Here is a 19079-nt window from a genome sequence, read left to right as displayed (position 1 = left end):
GATATGTGATCAACTATCCCCTGTCCCACAGTCTTTATCAAAAGCTGTTTATCAGAATGACCACTAAAATGATGTTGAGTTCAAAGTCTTATCTCCCTATGGCTCCTGACCTGAAATTGCCTCTAAAGCTGTTTGTCATACGCCTGGTTATCTGTCCAGTTAAACATTTGTCAACCGTTGCTTTAATTGTGAGATTCACAAGGTGGGATCTGTTCCGGTGGCCCCACCACAGACAACATACACCCAACTAGACCATTGTTAAGATAAATATGCAAATATATTTTTTCTCCAGAACCAAATAGTTTACAAGAATTAGGGAAATCCCAGCTGTAAGAATATCTTGGGGTGAGACAAGATTACTAGGATGTTGCCAGGTCTTCAGGAGTTGAGTTACAGAAAGATTAAATAGGTCAGGACTTTATTCTTTGGAACGAAGAAGAATGAGGGGAGATTTGATGGGGGTTTACAAGATTATGATAGGTATAGACAGAGTGGATGTGAGTAGGCTTTTTCTACTTGGATTGAGGGAGATAAATACAAGGTCATACATTTTTAAGATGAAAGGGGAAAGGTTTAGGGGAAACATTAGGGAAAAGTTCTTCACTCAGAGAGTGGTAGAAGTGTAGAATGAGCTGCATTCTCATGTGGGGAATGTGGGCTCAATCTTAAGAATAAATTGGGTAGATACATGGATGGGAGAAGTCTAGATGGTTATAGAATGGGAGCAGGTCAATGGGACTAGCGGAATAATGGTCAGCACAGACTAGAAGGGCCGAATGATCTGTTTTCTGGCACATCAGGCACAAGGGATGCCAGCACCAGTACTTACCTTACTGTGCTCTCCTGCATGTGTACACATTTCACAGATGGATTTTGAAACATACTCCCATTTCCCTGTACCAACAAGCACTGATCTATTGCAGTACTACGCTCAACTCCGTGTCGTGCCACCTTACCCACAACTCCTCCAATACAGTCCACAGTAGCAACCTGGCATGGAGCAATGTCTGGGACTTGGACTAAGAGGCAGAGAAAAAATGTGGCATGCATCATTGTTTATACTGTTCTGAGCTGGTGCACTGAATTATTTAAATAAACCAACAGTAAGGTGTGCACGAATCAGTGGGCGGAATTCAACCTTTGATTGGCAGGTGATGCAACTTCAGACAGATTGGTTTCAGACAGAAGACCAAGTGACCCTCCACAATCCACATATCACAGTCATCTACTGCATCCGATGCACCTATTGTGATCTCCTCTGCAGTTGAATATTTTTACCTGTTGTGGACACTGTGAGATCTGCTGAGTTCCTCCACATTTCTATTTTTATTTGAAAGAACAATAATGTTTGAGTAACCAATATAAAGCTAGGATTTTATCTGATAATTTTTCTGATGAAAAGGGTTGATTTTTGTGAATATTTAGGAAAACAAATTCAAGAATTTGTAGAAATTCTAATTTAGTGGACAATTTTCTGGAATGCTTTGCAAGTTAAAGAAGGATTATATTAAAGAACTGGATTGTTTGGAAAAAGAGATAGAAAATTTGGAACAAAATTTGCAGAAAAATGTTTCTGATGGGGGAAAGAAAAGATTAATAAAGGGGAAATGTCATTATAATATGCAGACTTATAGAACTAAACAAAAGTATTACGAATTGAGGGAAAGAGTACATCAGGTTTTGGCTTGGCAATTGAAGACAGAACAAACTAGAATAATTTATTCTCTTAAAAAGAATTCTAAGAAAATTAATTATAAACCTCAAGAAATAAAATGATTAATTTAAGGATTTTTACTTTATATAGATCCCAGTTTAGTAGTGATGAGGTTAAAATTGATATTTGTTTTGTCACAAATTAGTTTGTCTACCTTGAACTTTAAAATCAAAAAGATTTAGATGCTCCATTTATGGTAAGAGAAATTAGTGAAGTTCTTAAATCTTTGCAAAGTGGTAAGTCACCAAGGGAGGATGCTTTTCCACCTGAATTTTCTAAGAAATTTAAATGCTGATTACTGAATTGTAGACAAGGTTTTGGCAAATAGAGTACCAAATTTAATTCACATGGATCAAACTGGTTTTATTAAAAATTTCAATCTGCTGATAATGTTGCTAGTTGATTAGTTTATTACATTTATCTCAAAAGAAGGGTGACTTAACAGTGACGTTAACTTTAAATGCTGAGAAGGTCTTTGATAGATTAGAATGGAATTATCTATTTAAGGTTTTAGAAAAAATTGGTTTGGATCTTTCATATAAACCAACACATCAGCAGTAAATAAATTAATCTTATGTTCCTCTTGACTAACCATTATACCCATATTAGAATCTTGTCTTATCAACTCTGCTAAAGGTTCAATTGCTAAAACAAACAAAGCTGGAGATAAAGGACATCCTTGTCTACTTGATCTAGATCATGGAAAAGCAGAAATTATAAATTGAGTTAAAACTTTATATAAAAATTCCTCTGGTGAAGTTGTAACTAATGAACACATTTCTTCTGCTTTTCCATAATAATGATTTAAATAATTTATATAAATTGAACTATTTACCTTAATAAAATTAAAGTAGATTTAAATGTATGGAATAACTTGCCTGTAACTTTAGTAGGTAGAGTGAATTGTGTAAAGATTAATATCTTTCCAAGGGTTCAATATCTTTTTCAGTCAATTCCTCAAATTTTTTTCTAAAGGATTTACATTTGAGTATTAGTAAGTTTTTTTTTATAGAAAAGAAAGATGGCTAGAGTGTGTTTAGGAAAAATTGACCTGGAAATTTGAATTAGGAGGTTGGCAGCTTCCCCATTTTAAGAGCTATTATGAGTTAGCTTAATTGAAATTTATTAATGGTTTAAAATAGAATTGAGTAAAATAGGAGAAAACTATATGCAAGTCTCTATTTATAAATGGAACTCAATATTGTTAATAGGAAGTAGAGTTATATCTATTTTGAAACATTTGATTGAACTATGGAATAAAATAGGTGAAAAGAGTTAAGGTAGTGAATGAAGCGATCTCCCAGTTTGTGATCACTCTCTCCAATGTCGAGATCACAGTGGGAAGACTGGATGCAGTAGATGACGCCTGCAGATTTACAAGTAAAGTGTTGCTTCATTTGGAAGGACTGTTTGGGGCCTTGAATGGTGGTGAGGGAGAAGGTGTGGGTGCAAGTGTAGCACTTCCTGCGGTCACAGGGTTAGGTGCCAAGTGACTGATGGGTGGGAAGGGAGGAATGAATGAATGAAGGTGTTATGGAGGGAGTGCTCCCTGGGGAAGGCAAAGAGATGTTGTGGTTATGACTGGAGATGAGGACCTCAATATAATTACTATCATCAAAGGGGTAGTGGTTTTTCAGATTTAGATTTATTGTCAAAGTACATGCATGATCTTGCATACAACCCTGAGATTCTTTTTCTTGTGAGCGAGACAGAATTTCCACTTATTGATGGTGTGAAAAACAACTGTACTCAAATTAAACTTGTAAACAATAAAGAAATGTAAACAAACTGTGCAGTACAGGGAAAGGAAAAAAATTAAAAGTGCACAAGTAAGAGTCCTTAAATGAGTTCCTGGTTAAGTTTGTTGTTGAGGAGTGTGATGGTAGAGGGGTAGCAGCTGTTTCTGAACCTGGTAGTGTGAGTCTTATGGCATCTATACCTCTTTCCTGAGAGAGCAGATTGCATGCTGGGTGATGGGGATATTTGATGATTGCTGCTGCTTTTTGACAGCAGCGTTCTCTGTGGATGTTCTCGATGGTGGGGAGGGTTTTGCCTGTGATGCCCTGGGCTGTGTCCATTACCATTTGCAAGCTTTTTGCTCAGGGGAATTGGTGTTCCCATACCAGACTGTGATGCATCTGGTCAGCACACTTTTCATCCCACACCTGTAGAAACTTGCCAGGGTTTCTGATGTCATACCAAATCTTGACAAACTCCTGAGGAATTAGAGGCTCTGTCTGCTTTCTTCACAATTCCATTAGTGTGTGCGTCCAGGAAAGCTCCTCCGAGCTAGTGACTCCAAGAACTTAAATTTGCTCTTCCCACCTCTGATTTTCCACCAGTGCTTTTCTTTCCTGAAGTCAACAATCAGTTCCTTGGTTTTGGTGACATTGAATTTGAGGTTGTTGTTGATGCACCATTCAACCAAGTTTTCAATCCCCCTCCTATATGCTGTCTCATTTTCCACCCCCCCCCCCCCTTTCCTACAACCCACTACCTTGGTATTGTCAGCAAATTTGTAGGTGGTGGTGGTGGTGTTGTTGTATCGAGCCACACAGTCTTATGTGTATAGCGAGTAGAGTGGGGCCTAAGAATGCAGCCCTATGGTACTCTGGTACTGATGTAGATCATGGAGGAGATATCCTTACCAATCCTCACTGTGATTAAAGGCATTTGCATAGATGTCTGGACTGGCCAGTCTGAATCTCCCTGACTTTCCCTAACCCCCTCCCTTGGCTCCTCCCCAGATTTCCTAATAAAGGCTGGCATGCATGGACTTTCCCCTATACCTGGAACCTGGCCAAGTAGTCAGCTTTTTGGTAATTAAAGCCGTTTAATCACTCCATCATGTTGACGTGACTATTGTGTGCACCACACTCACTGATTGTGGTCTGGAGGTCAGAAAATCCAATTGCACAGTGGGGTGTTGAGTCCCAGGTCTTGGAGTTTGATGATGAATTTTAAGAGGATGATGGTGTTGAATGCTGAACTATAGTGGATAAAGAGCATCCTGATATATGCATCTTTGCAGTACAGCTGATTCAGGGCTTTGTGTTGAGCTAGAGAGATGGTGTCTCTGTTACTACGATAGGTACATTGGAACAGATCCAGATTGTTGCTCAGAAAGGAGCAGATATGCTTCAACACCAGCTTTTCAAAACACTTCATCATTGTTGATGTGTATGCTTTGGTGATAGTCATTTAGGTAGTTTACCACACTCTTCTTGGGCACTGGTACAATTGATACCTGTTTGAAATGATTGAGCTAATTAGTGGATCTAAAGGTAGATTAAGTCCCTGGTCTGATGAAACTCATCCCAGAGTACTGAAATAGTAGAAGCATTTGAGATAATTTACCAATGCACTCTGGGCAATCCACCCTGTGGATTGGAAGAAAATAAATGATATGCCACTATTTGAAAAAGAAAGTCGGGAAAAGGCAAGTAACTGTAAGCAGATTAGCTTCAAGCCTTTTCCTGACTACAGATGTCAAGCTTTCATTAAGAAACAATTAATGAGACATCTAGATGGAAAATGATCTGTCAGGAAGGGAAGATCATGCTTGACAAATTTATTGGGGGTTGTTTGAACATATAACAAATGCAGTGGATAGTCCAGAACAAGTGGATGGTGTGTTGAGAAGAATATCCGGTTCAGTGGGTTCACAGAGAGACCAGTCTGGACACAAGGATTACAATCACACATAAATTTTATTAACACACATGCCCAATTTACAGTATAGAAGAGCATGGGGAAATTGTAACAGGAATAAAATCCACACAATTTATAGAAGAGCGTTTGAAACAAATGGGAGAATTACTAATTCACGTAAACTACGATACTGACACACTATAAGCAGGGGTTCTACACACGCTTCTGGACTCCCACTGATCAGTGGGAGGTGTGGCTCTACAGCAAGTCTTGCTACTAATGCAATATTACAGCTTGGCTTTAGTGCAGTGCACACATTACCCACGACCCTTCCAAGCGAAGTCCACTAGCGACTTGGCATGGAGTGGTGTCTGGGGCATGGACCACGAGGCAGAAAGAGAGTGAATGTGCTGTGCACTCCTGTTAAATAAATAACTAATTGTTCTGAGGAAGCAGAGTCTGCATGGATGCCAAGATAGGTTTTAATGAGTGGACAAGGATCTGGTTAATGTGAGATCATCCACTTCTGGAGGAAAAATAGAATATCATACTATTATTTAAATGGTGAAAAATTGCTGCATGCCGTTATGCAGAAGGACTTGGGAGTGTTTGTGCATGCAGGTGCAATGGGTTGCAGGGCTTAGTTGCTGGAGGGATTGAATTTAAGAGCAAGGTAGTTTTGCTACAACAATACATGGTACTGGTGAGGTGTGACCTTGAGTGCTGCATACAGTGTGGTCTCCTTGAGAAAAGATGTACTCTTTGGAGGTGGTGCAGTGGAGGTTCACAATGTTGATTCTAGAGATGAAGGCTTAGGCTGTGAGGAGAGTCTGAGTTGTCTAGGTACTCAATAGAATTCTGAAGAATGACAGTGGGCCTTACAACATTATAAAAGGGGCAGATAAGATAGATGCAGGAAAGTAGTTTCCACTGGTAGGCGAGACTGGAACCAGGGAAGATAGCATTAAGATTCAGGAGAATAGCTTTAGGATAGAGATGAAGAGAAACTGCTATTCCCAGGAAGCAGCACAAATTGCCTCATTAAAACTATAGAAGATAGTTGGATAGGTTTTTGCATAGTTGGGGAATGTAAGATATTGAATGCTGAAGAAGACTTTACAGATCAGATGGCCTACTCCTACTACCATTTCTTATATTCTCCAAAATTAAAATATTCCAAAAGCAACAGGCTGGTCTTCCAAACAGTTGATGGTAATGACCCACCAAATCAGATCATTCACTCTATCCAACATTTCATACACATGATGACCAAAGTCATTGGAGACAAAGTTCTAGATGGAAAATGATCTGTCAGGAAGGGAAGACCATGCTTGACAAATTTATTGGGGGTTGTTTGAACATATAACAAATGCAGTAGATAGACCAGAACAAGTGGATGGTGTGTTGAGAAGAGTATCAGACCCTTCAGCCCTTATCCATGTTGACCAAGATAGACCCTGTGTTTGCCCATATCCCTCTGAATCATTCCTATCTATGCACCTGTCTAAATGTATTCTGAATATATTTGACCCTGCTTCTCACATTCCTCTTGAAGCTCATATTTAGGCATGGCATGGTTGGTGTAGCAGTCAATGCAACGTCTTTACAGCACCAGTGATTGGGATTGGGGTTTGAATCGTGTGCTTTCAGTAAGGGGTTTGTTCCTTCTTTCCGTGTCTGTGTGAGTTTTGCTAGGGGGTCCTGTTTCCTCCCACTATTCAACATGAACTGGGGCTTTAGATTAATTGGATGGCACAGATTTGTGGGCTGAAATGGCCTGTCATCATGTTGTATGTCTAAATTTATTTAAAATATTTTTTCCATACCTTGATGAAGGGCTCAAGCCCAAAACATTGGTTATGTACTTTTATCTTTGCTTTATAAAAGACACTGTTTAACATGCTGAGTTTCTCCAGCATTACGTCTTTACTTCAACCACTCTGTAGACTTTGGTATTTACTTCTATCCACCGCGTTGTGTCAGGGGGAAAAAGCTGCTCCTTCGGGTCCTTTTTTAAATCTCTTCCTGCGTACCTTGATCCCATGCCCTTTTAGATTCACTTTGGGTTGGGGAGAAAGGCTCTGACTGTTTAGTTCATCTGTGCCCTCATGGTTTCATAAACCTCCATGAGGTCTCCGCTTAGCCTCCCAAGCTCTAAGAAGAAAAGTCTCAGCCCATCCAGCTTTTTCTTGTAATTTAAACCTCAGTTCTGGCAACTTTCTTGTGAATTGATTTTTGCCCCATTTCCCAATATTTTTCTAATAGCTGGATGGCCAATTCTGCATTCCATTCTCCAAGTGCACTCTCATCAGCATTCTATTCTCCATGACCTCCCTCTGCACTCAATATCCTGACCTAAAGGCAAGCATGCCAAATGCCTTCTACACCACTCTATCTACTTGTGTCACTGCTTTCATGAAACTACAAACCCACCAACTCCCACAACTACTTTGTCTACACCTCTTTGCACCCTGTGCTCTGTAAGGATTCCAATGGCTTCTCTCAATTCCTCCACCACCATCAACTCTGTCTTCATCCACATATCCTCCATTACCCGCACATCTGCCTTGGCCCCCTGTACCCCTATGCGCAACAAGGACAGAGTTCCCCTTGTCTTCATCTACTACCCACCAGTCTCCGCATCCAACATATCATCGACAGCCATTTCTGCTGCCCACTAAACACGTCCTGTGCTAGTTTTTAGGCTTAATGTATTCTTGTCATCTTTAGATGTAATCTGTTCAATCTTAAAACCTTTAAACTTTCAATCCTTCCTGGCCTACTAACTTCAACTTATTCAAAATAAAGTCAGTCCCATCTGGAACTCTTCCACAGATTCCCAATGTTTATTGATAGCTCGAGGACTCCATTCCAAAGCAAGTGTTAATTTAAACCTTACGTTTCTGGTTTCTATAATCTTTCAATACACTTTACAATCTCATCTCTGCAGCAACAAAATGTGCACCCTCCATATCCTTGGATTCTTAAAATAAATCTGTGTCTCCCTTGCTGTGCTGCACAGATAATTGTGGACTCCAATGTCTGCATCAATCTAATGGAGATAGAAACCAATAATAGTTCACAAGTGTTAAAAAGATCAAATAATGAAATTATTCCATTGTTATCCATAATAGCAGTGTTTTAGATTCATTACATTACTTTTGAAATGCAGTCACTGTCATACCAAGGAAATGGTTGGCACCCTGTCAATTCATATATATCAGTTTCCAACAAATGGAATCTAATAAATAATATTTTAGTGGCGTTCCTTTCAGTATAACTATTGGATAGTATACAGAGAATTTCCCTGCATTACTTCAAAATTTGACATGCAATTTTTTGTATCCACTTTCGACCTGAGAAATAAATCGTATGATACTCTGTTGCTTTCAGTAAGATCATGGCTCATCTGATTGACCTTTCCCCACAAATTTCCTGGGTGGGACTTTGAATGCAAGTCTTCTGAAGATCTAAATAGAATATAAAACTGTACAGCAATGGTTTTCAAACTTATTCTTTCCACTTGCATACCACTTTAAGTAATCCCTATGCCATAGGTGCTCTGTGATTAGTAAGGGATTACTTAAAAGTGGTATGTGAGAGGAAAGAAAAAGTCTGAAAACCACTGTTTTAATTGTACCTAATTGACTCATTATGCACATGGTTTCATAACTCCAAAGGAAATGGGCCAGTATCAATTTTTCTCAAGCAAAATATTCAGAACCACTAGAGCAGTGATTCTCAACCTTTTTTCGCCACTCACATACCATTTTAAGTAATCCCGCCCATTTTCCGCACTGATGCTACCAAACCCTCCCTCTTCTCCAGGATGAGAGTTACCAGTCACAAAGAAATCCTTAATCTCAATTTTAAATATGTGACATCCTGAGATGACATTCTGTGGTTCTACACTCTGTTAAATTACAGCATTATTCATCGAGATTATAGCTGATCTTGATGCTATTTTCTGTGCAATTGCCTCTTTACTTGATTCCCTCAATATTCAAAAGTCAAAAGTGTGAGATCATACACCACCCAAATTCAAGGACAGTTTCTTTCCCCCATTATTTCAAATTTATTGTCTGAGTGACATGACATCACAAACATCTGAGATTCCTTTATCCTGCAGGTGCAGCAGAATTACCCCTAAATGGTAGTGCACAGCTTGAACATGTAAACAATCAAAAGAACTGTAAACAGATAACGAATGCATAGACTGTGCAATACAGGGAGAGCAAATAAAATCAATAAAGTGCACAAGTAAGAGTACCTGATTGAATTTGCTGTTGAGGAGACTGATGGTAGAGGGGTAGCTGCTGTTCCTGAACCTGGTGGTATGAATCTTGTGGAACCTATACCTCTTTCCTGATGGCAGCAGCAAGAACAGCGTGTGCTGGGTAGAGAGAGTCTTTGATGATTGCTGCTGCTTTCCGATGGCAGCATTCCCTATAGATGTACTCAATAGTGGGGAGGGTTTTGCCTGTGATGTCCTGGGCTGTGTTCACCTCCTTTTTGGAGGGTTTTATGATCAAGGCTTTTGGTATTCCAATACCAGACTGATGCAGCTGGTCAGCACAATTTCCACCACACCTCTGTAGAAATTTGCCAGAGTTTATGATATCATGCCAAAACTCTGCAAACTCCTGAATAAGTAGAGGCACTGTCTTGCTTTCTTCATGATACCTTTGGTGTGTTGGGCCCAGGAAAGATCCTTTGAGATAGTGTCTCCCAAGAATCTAAATGTGCTCACCCTCTCCACCTCTGATTCCCCCAGTGATCACTGTATCGTGTACCTCTGGCTTTCCTTTCCTTAGTTTTGGTGACATTGAGAACAAGGTTGTTATTGGTGCACCATTTAGCCAAGTTTTCAATATTCATTCTGTATCTGTATGCAGACTCATCCCCATTCTTTATACAAACCATTACCATGGCATCGGTGGCAAATTTGTAGATGGTGTTATTGTCACAGTCATAGATGTAAATTCCTTGGGTCGTAGGTTTTATATCGGAGTGGCCAAGCTTGCTTGGCCACGGCACACGAACCATGGGTGTAAAGGGTGGGGCCAGTACTGCGCGCACTGCACTCCACCTAAAAGCTCCTTTGCGCAGGCCCGAGGACAGGTCCACGTCCTCCCCCTCCACGTCCTCCCCCTCCACGTCCTCCCCCTCCACGTCCTCCCCCTCCACGTCCTCCCCCTCCACGTCCTCCCCCTCCACGTCCTCCCCCTCCACGTCCTCCCCCTCAAAAGATGCTCACAAACTCAAGCTAGCATGCTGGAACATCAGAACCATGCTAGATAAGACTGACAGCCATCGACCTGAACGTCGGTCTGCCCTCATTGCACATGAACTCCTCAGACTTGACATCGACATAGCCGCTCTCAGTGAAGTCCGCCTGGCAGATGTAGGCAGCTTCCAAGAACGCGGCGCGGGCTACACACTCTACTGGTCTGGCAAGCCTTCGGATGAACGACGCCTATCTGGTGTAGGCTTCATGGTCAAGAGCTTCATTGCCTCCAAACTCGAAAACCTTCCGACAGGCCTCTCGGACCGAATCATGTCCATGCGACTCCCACTTCAAAACAAGCGTCACATCACCCTCATCAGTGTCTATGCTCCAACCCTCCAGGCGGAACCAGCAGAAAAGAACAAGTTCTACACCGACCTGCGCAACCTCATCCAACGTACCCCTACAGCCGACAAGGTTGTCATCCTGGGCGACTTCAACGCTCGTGTCGGCAAAGACTCAGAAACCTGGCCAGGAATCCTGGGCAAGCATGGCGTCGGCAAGTGCAACGACAATGGGCGCCTCCTGTTGGAGCTCTGCGCAGAACAGCGGCTTGTCATTACAAACACCCTTTTTCAGCAGAGGGACAGCCTTAAGACCACCTGGATGCATCCCCGATCCAAACACTGGCACCTCCTGGACTACATCCTGGTGCGAGAAAGTGACAAACAAGATGTGCTCCACACCAGGGTCATGCCTAGCGCGGAATGCCACACTGACCACCGGCTGGTTCGCTGCAAGCTCAACCTTCACTTCAAGCCAAAGCCCAGGAACAATAAAGCCCCCAGAAAGAGGTTCAATGTTGGAAAACTGCAGTCAGACGAAGCGAGAGGAAACTTCCAGGCAAACCTCAAAGCAAAGCTCGACGTTGCAACCCGCCTCACGGACCCGTCCCCTGAAACCCTCTGGGATCAGTTGAAGACTACCATACTGCAATCCACTGAAGAGGTACTGGGCTTCTCCTCCAGGAAAAACAAGGACTGGTTTGACGAAAACAGCCAGGAAATCCAGGAGCTGCTGGCAAAGAAGCGAGCTGCCCACCAGGCTCACCTTACAAAGCCGTCCTGTCCAGAGAAGAAACAAGCCTTCCGTCGCGCATGCAGCCATCTTCAGCGCAAACTCCGGGAGATCCAAAATGAGTGGTGGACTAGCCTCGCCAAACGAACACAGCTCAGCGCGGACATTGGCGACTTCAGGGGTTTCTACGAGGCTCTAAAGGCTGTGTACGGCCCCTCACCCCAAGTCCAAAGCCCGCTGCGCAGCTCAGACGGCAAAGTCCTCCTCAGCGACAAGATCTCCATCCTCAACCGATGGTCAGAACACTTCCAATCTCTTTTCAGTACCAACCGCTCAGTCCAAGATTCCGCCCTGCTCCAGCTCCCTCAACAGCCCCTAAGGCTAGAGCTGGATGAGGTTCCCACCCTGGATGAGACATATAAGGCAATCGAACAACTGAAAAGTGGCAAAGCAGCAGGTATGGATGGAATCCCCCCAGAAGTCTGGAAGGCTGGCGGCAAAACTCTGCATGCCAAACTGCATGAGTTTTTCAAGCTTTGTTGGGACCAAGGTAAACTGCCTCAGGATCTTCCTGATGCCACCATCATCACCCTGTACAAAAACAAAGGCGAGAAATCAGACTGCTCAAACTACAGGGGAATCACGTTGCTCTCCATTGCAGGCAAAATCTTCGCTAGGATTCTACTAAATAGAATAATACCTAGTGTCGCTGAGAATATTCTCCCAGAATCACAGTGCGGCTTTCGCGCTAACAGAGGAACCACTGACATGGTCTTTGCCCTCAGACAGCTCCAAGAAAAGTGTAGAGAACAAAACAAAGGACTCTACATCACCTTTGTTGACCTCACCAAAGCCTTCGACACCGTGAGCAGGAAAGGGCTTTGGCAAATACTAGAGCGCATCGGATGTCCCCCAAAGTTCCTCAACATGATTATCCAACTGCACGAAAACCAACAAGGTCGGGTCAGATACAGCAATGAGCTCTCTGAACCCTTCTCCATTAACAATGGCGTGAAGCAAGGCTGTGTTCTCGCACCAACCCTCTTTTCAATCTTCTTCAGCATGATGCTGAACCAAGCCATGAAAGACCCCAACAATGAAGACGCTGTTTACATCCGGTACCGCACGGATGGCAGTCTCTTCAATCTGAGGCGCCTGCAAGCTCACACCAAGACACAAGAGAAACTTGTCCGTGAACTACTCTTTGCAGATGATGCCGCTTTAGTTGCCCATTCAGAGCCAGCTCTTCAGCGCTTGACGTCCTGCTTTGCGGAAACTGCCAAAATGTTTGGCCTGGAAGTCAGCCTGAAGAAAACTGAGGTCCTCCATCAGCCAGCTCCCCACCATGACTACCAGCCCCCCCACATCTCCATCGGGCACACAAAACTCAAAACGGTCAACCAGTTTACCTATCTCGGCTGCACCATTTCATCAGATGCAAGGATCGACAATGAGATAGACAACAGACTCGCCAAGGCAAATAGCGCCTTTGGAAGACTACACAAAAGAGTCTGGAAAAACAACCAACTGAAAAACCTCACAAAGATAAGCGTATACAGAGCCGTTGTCATACCCACACTCCTGTTCGGCTCCGAATCATGGGTCCTCTACCGGCACCACCTACGGCTCCTAGAACGCTTCCACCAGCGTTGTCTCCGCTCCATCCTCAACATCCATTGGAGCGCTCACACCCCTAACGTCGAGGTACTCGAGATGGCAGAGGTCGACAGCATCGAGTCCACGCTGCTGAAGATCCAGCTGCGCTGGATGGGTCACGTCTCCAGAATGGAGGACCATCGCCTTCCCAAGATCGTATTATATGGCGAGCTCTCCACTGGCCACCGTGACAGAGGTGCACCAAAGAAAAGGTACAAGGACTGCCTAAAGAAATCTCTTGGTGCCTGCCACATTGACCACCGCCAGTGGGCTGATAACGCCTCAAACCGTGCATCTTGGCGCCTCACAGTTTGGTGGGCAGCAGCCTCCTTTGAAGAAGACCGCAGAGCCCACCTCACTGACAAAAGGCAAAGGAGGAAAAACCCAACACCCAACCCCAACCAACCAATTTTCCCTTGCAACCGCTGCAATCGTGTCTGCCTGTCCCGCATCGGACTGGTCAGCCACAAACGAGCCTGCAGCTGACGTGGACTTTTTACCCCCTCCATAAATCTTCGTCCGCGAAGCCAAGCCAAAGAAAAGAAAAAAGAGATGTAAATTGAATAGAGCAGGGGGCTAAGAACACAGCTCTGTGGTGCTCTGGTACTGATGGAGATTGTGGAGGAGAAGTTCTTACCAGTCTTCACTGATTATGGTCTGGTGGTGAGAAAATCCATGATCAAATTATGCAGTGGGATGTTAACTCCCAAATCTTGGAGTTTGCTGACCAATTTTGAGGGTATGATGGTGTTAAATGCCGAACTGTAGTTGATAAAGAGCATTCTGATGTATGCATCTTTGCTGTCCAGCTGTTTCAGGGCTTTGTGCAGGACCAGTGAGATGGGATCTGCCATAGACTTGTTATTATGATAGGTTAACTGGAATGGATCTATGTCACTGCTCAGACAGGAGCTGACATGCTTCATCATCAGCCTAAAAAAAAACTTAATCACCGTTGATTTAAGTGCAACTGGTCAATAGTCATTAAGGCAGGTTATTGCACTCTTCTTGGGCACTGTTATGATTGAAACCTGTTTGAACCGAGTGGGTACCATGCCCTGCTGGCGTGAGAACTTGAAGATATCTGTGAATACCTCTGTAAGTTGATCAGCACCGATCTTTAGTCCTGGGCTAGGAACTCCATCTGGGCCTGATGCTTTCCTCGGATTCACACTCCTGGAGGCAGCATGCACGTCATCGTCCGATTCGAACATGGTGTGTTTATCAGGGGATGTGAGGGTGCGGAGGGGTGCTTCTTTGCTGTTATTGTCGTCAAATTGAGTTCCTCAGAGAGAAGCTTTGCCATCAGCTACTTTACTGGATTTGGATTTGTAACGGATTATAGCAGACAGGTCCTGCCACAGCTGTCGGGTGTCCCTTGTTGTTTCCATTTTCATCTGGGAGATGGCTTTCTGCAGGTCATACCTGCTCCTGATGTACTGCTCTGGATCTTCCCATTAAAGGGCTGCAATCTGACTCTCAGCAGGTTCTGGATTTCCTTGTTTATCCAGGGTTTCTGGTTGAGGAAAAACCCTGAATGATTTGGTGGGGATACACTCATCCACAGCTGTTTTGATAAAGTATGTGACATCCTCTGTGTACTCGTTCAGGTTCTCAGCAGAGTTCTTGAACACTGCCAAATCCGCTGACTCAAGGAAATCCTGTATATGATCTTCAGCCTTCTGTAACCACTTTCTAGCTGTCCTGTCCTCTGGAGCCTCTCCTTTTGGGCTCTGTGAATGAAGGCAGAAGTAGCACAGCCAGGCGATCAGACTTGTCAAAGTACAGTGTTGGGAAAGAATGGTAGGCCTTCCTTATCTTGGTGTAGCAATGATCAAGTTTGCTGGGACCTTTGGTAGAGCAGGTTTTTCTTGACATGAGCCTGGTTAAAGTCACCATCTAAGATTTGTAGAGTGTCGGACTGGGCCATCTCTTATTTACTGAACACATCGTGCAATTCCACGAGTGCCTGCTTGTAATTGGCATTGGGAAGGATGTAAACTCCAGTGAGAAGCACAATGTTAACTCTCGTGGTAGATCGAAGGGCCTGCGTTTGATTGAGATTTGCTCTGAGGCATTGGAGCAGGAGATCGACATAACTCTAGTGTCTGTGCACACATCTCTTCCTCTCCCTTTTCTGGAATCTGGGTTCCGATCCAGTGTATGGATGGCGAAGCCATCTGGTTGGATAGCAGTGTCTGGTGTGTTCTCTTAGCCAGGTCTCGGTGCAGCAAACAACAGATTTGTCTGTCTTGTCTTTGGTACTCCTGAATGTCACTCCTGAATTACCCCCAAAGTAATAAAACAATGTTGCCTTTTCTCTGTACCAGTTGATTTCTCTCTGTAACTCTACTTTTGTGTTGTGGCTTGTTGTACTAGGCATGATGTCTTCTGGTCTGCCACAAAATTACCTTGACTCTGAACTCCTTATACAGGGAAACATCCTTCCTGCATCCACCCTATTGAGCCATAAAGAAGTTTGTAAGTTTCAATATCACTGCTTTCTAAAGTAAAACACAGAATTCTGTGGACACCATGGTTGAAGTAAAAATAGAAAATGCTGGAGAAACTCGGCAGATCAAACCTAGTCTACTCAATCACTCCTCATGTGGCAAACATGGCGTCCCATGGAATCAATCCAGTGATTCTTTGCTGTACCTTCTCTTTGTTCTTGATGTTCCAGGTGTAGAAACACTATGTTATTTATTCCTCTTTATTCCCATACTCAAATCTTGCAATACAGTTAAATCTTGTGCTTGCCTTCCTAACTGCTTGTTCATCTGTGTCCATCTGTGTCCAGCTTTCAGTGACGTGTAAATCTCCCACCATTTTAAAATATATTTGTGTTTCAGTCCTTTTGTATATTAAAATGAATGACTCACACTTTTCCACGCTATATTCATCACACATGTTCTCACTCACCTACCTATCTTGTTTATATCCTCTTGAAGCATACCTGTTTTTGTTTTTATCTTTAAACTTGGATCACGCAACCAAATCGTTGATATTGATTGAATGGCTGGGGCACAAACACCATTTGTGAGAAAGATGTCTGCCCTGCTTTGCTTTCTGTCTGTAAATCAATTCTCAATCCATGCCAATACATCATGCCAATTCCATGCAGATGAACTTACCCGACAAACTTCTTGGATGGGACTTTAATAAGCTTCGGACCTCAGGGGGGCCCCAGGTGCCGGCAGCAGTGCAGCAGACCTCGGGGGCCCCCAGCACCAGTGCTGCAGACCTCAGGCTCCCGGCAGTGGGACCCTTGGGCTCCTGTATAGATGTATATGCTTATTGTCAATGAACAGTGTAGGAAAATTAAAAACACAAAACGCTGGAGAAACTTAGTTGGTCAAACAGTGTTCCTTATGTAGCAAAGGCAAAAATACATAACCGACATTTTTGGCTTGAGCCCTTCATCAAGATTGAGAGAATGTCAGCAGGCATCTGAACAAAAAGATTCGGGGGGGCAAAGGTGGAGAAGGAAGGAGGGGACAGTAGTGATTAGATGGAGGAGGGTTGACTAGGTGGATGGAGGGGGAGGGGGAGAGAACTGGAAAAGAGGAGCAAGTTAGCAGAAGGCAGAGAAGTTGATACAGATATTAATGCCATCTGGCTGGAGAGTGCCCAGGAGGAAAATAAGGTGTTGTTCCTTCGATCTGTGGGTGGTCAGGGTGGGAAAGTACCTAAGGCTATGGACAGACGTGTGAGTATGGAGTGTGACTCAGAATTAAAATGGTTGGCTACTGAGAGGTCTCTCTTGTGGTGGATGGAGTAGTGATGCTGAGTGAAGTGATCTCCCAATCTGCGACCGGTCTCTTCAATGTAGAGAAGGTCACAAAGGGTGCACTGGATCCAGTAAATCACTCCTGTGGATGTACAAGTGAGGTGTTCCTTCACTTGAAAGGCCTGTTGGGGGCCCCAGACCATGGTGAGGGAGGAGAAGTGGGCATAAATGTTGCACCTCTTGCGGCCAAGGGAAAGGTAGAGGGGGTGCGATAGGAGGGGAGAGATGAGTACACGAGGGAATCATTGAGGGAGTGGTCCCTACCGAAGACCTAGAGGGGAGGAGAAGAAAAAATGTGTCTGCTGGTGGGATCCTGTAGTAAGTGCCTGAAATTATGGCAGATAATGAGGCTGGTGAAGTGGTAGGTGAGGATGAGGGGGATTTTATGTTTGTTGCATCTGGGGGCAGAGGGGGCCAGGGCAGATGAGCAGGAAATGGAAGTGATGCAGGTGAAGGCTGTTGATAGTGATAATGGAGGGGAAGCCATGTTTGTGGAAGAAGGCAGACATTTTGGAAGATCTGGATAGGAAGACCTCATCTTGGGAACAGATGTGGCAGAGATGGAGAAATTGAGAGAAGGAGATGGAGTCTTTGCAGGAGACAGGGTGAGAGGAGTTGTGGGGATAGTTGTGGGTAGTTAGAGGGTTTGTAGAGGGCAGTGAAATTTATCAGCTTTAATGTGAATGGAAGTGTTTTGACATACCTGAATTGATTGCTTTTATATAAGAAAACCCATCTTACCATACAGGAGCATAAGAAACTGAGGAGAGAATGGGTAGGGCATGTATTATCATCTGCCTTTAACTCCAAAGCTGGGAGGGGTGGCTATTTTGAAAAATAAAAAAACTGGTCACTATTGGAGAAACTATTATTGATCCCTCAGGCCCATATGTATTGGTTAATTGTCAGATTTACTCAGAACCTTGGACACTTTTAAATTTATATACACCCAACTATTAAGGATATTTTTCTCAAGGTATCGGGGAAATGACAAAATATACTTGTTGGGGGCGACTGTAATTTTTGGTTGGATCCTGTTCTGGATAAGTCAACTTCGACAGTATCCAAAGTAAAAGTGGACAAAACTGCCTTGGCTTTTATGAAAGATTCAAATTTGACAGATGTGTAGAGACAATGCACCTTCAAACCATGGACTATTCTTTCTATTCCTGCCCCCATAACTCTCATTCTAGGATTGACCTTTTATGTTGTTAACACAGCCAATTCACACAACATTAGAATCTGAACACTTATCTAGAACCCTGTCGGATCATTCACCTTTAACCCTGACTATCTTTTTTAAAAAAAAAAAATATTTTTCACACTATGAACCATACTGACCAAAATACACACAAACATTTCCCTCTTGAATATACACTGTCATTTTCTCCCCTTTCCCCCATTCCCTTCCCTCTATCCTTCACCCCCTGCCCCACCCACTCAACGTTCAACATATATGATACATTAAACCCATTAAACAATGTCATCACACAATGAAAATAAACAAGAAATTTGTGTCATCTACTTTTACATACTGGGTCAGTTCATTTCGTCTTCTTCTCCTTCTGTCATTTTAGGTGGTGGAGGTCCGCGGTAGGACTTCTCTGTTGTGTTCCATGTACGGTTCCCAAATTTGTTCGATAACTGTGATGTTATTTCTTAAATTGTATGTTATTTTTTCCAATGGAATACATTTATTCATTTCTATGTACCATTGCTGTATTCTCAGGCTATCTTCTAATTTCCAGGTTGACATAATACATTTTTTTGCTACAGCTAAGGCCATCATAATAAATCTTTTTTTGTGCTCCATCCAAATCGAGTCCAAGTTCTTTACTTATATTACTTAGAAGAAAGATCTCTGGATTTTTTGGTATGTTGCTTTTTGTGATTTTATTTAATACCTGGTTTAGATCTTCCCAAAACTTTTCCACTTTCTCACATGCCCAAATTGCATGTACTGT

General features: G+C 43.1%; 1 protein-coding gene across 6 annotated transcripts in view; it reads left to right on the top strand.

Moving 5' to 3' along the window:
* Positions 1-19079, top strand: part of ccdc191 (coiled-coil domain containing 191) — a 74956-nt gene that overhangs the window by 3011 nt on the left and 52866 nt on the right. The gene's annotated exons all lie outside the window — the stretch shown is intronic.

This window comes from Narcine bancroftii, chromosome 7 (genome assembly GCF_036971445.1).
Source record: "Narcine bancroftii isolate sNarBan1 chromosome 7, sNarBan1.hap1, whole genome shotgun sequence".
Classification (NCBI taxonomy): Eukaryota; Metazoa; Chordata; class Chondrichthyes; order Torpediniformes; family Narcinidae; genus Narcine; species Narcine bancroftii.
This window is presented reverse-complemented; position numbering and strand designations above follow the sequence as displayed.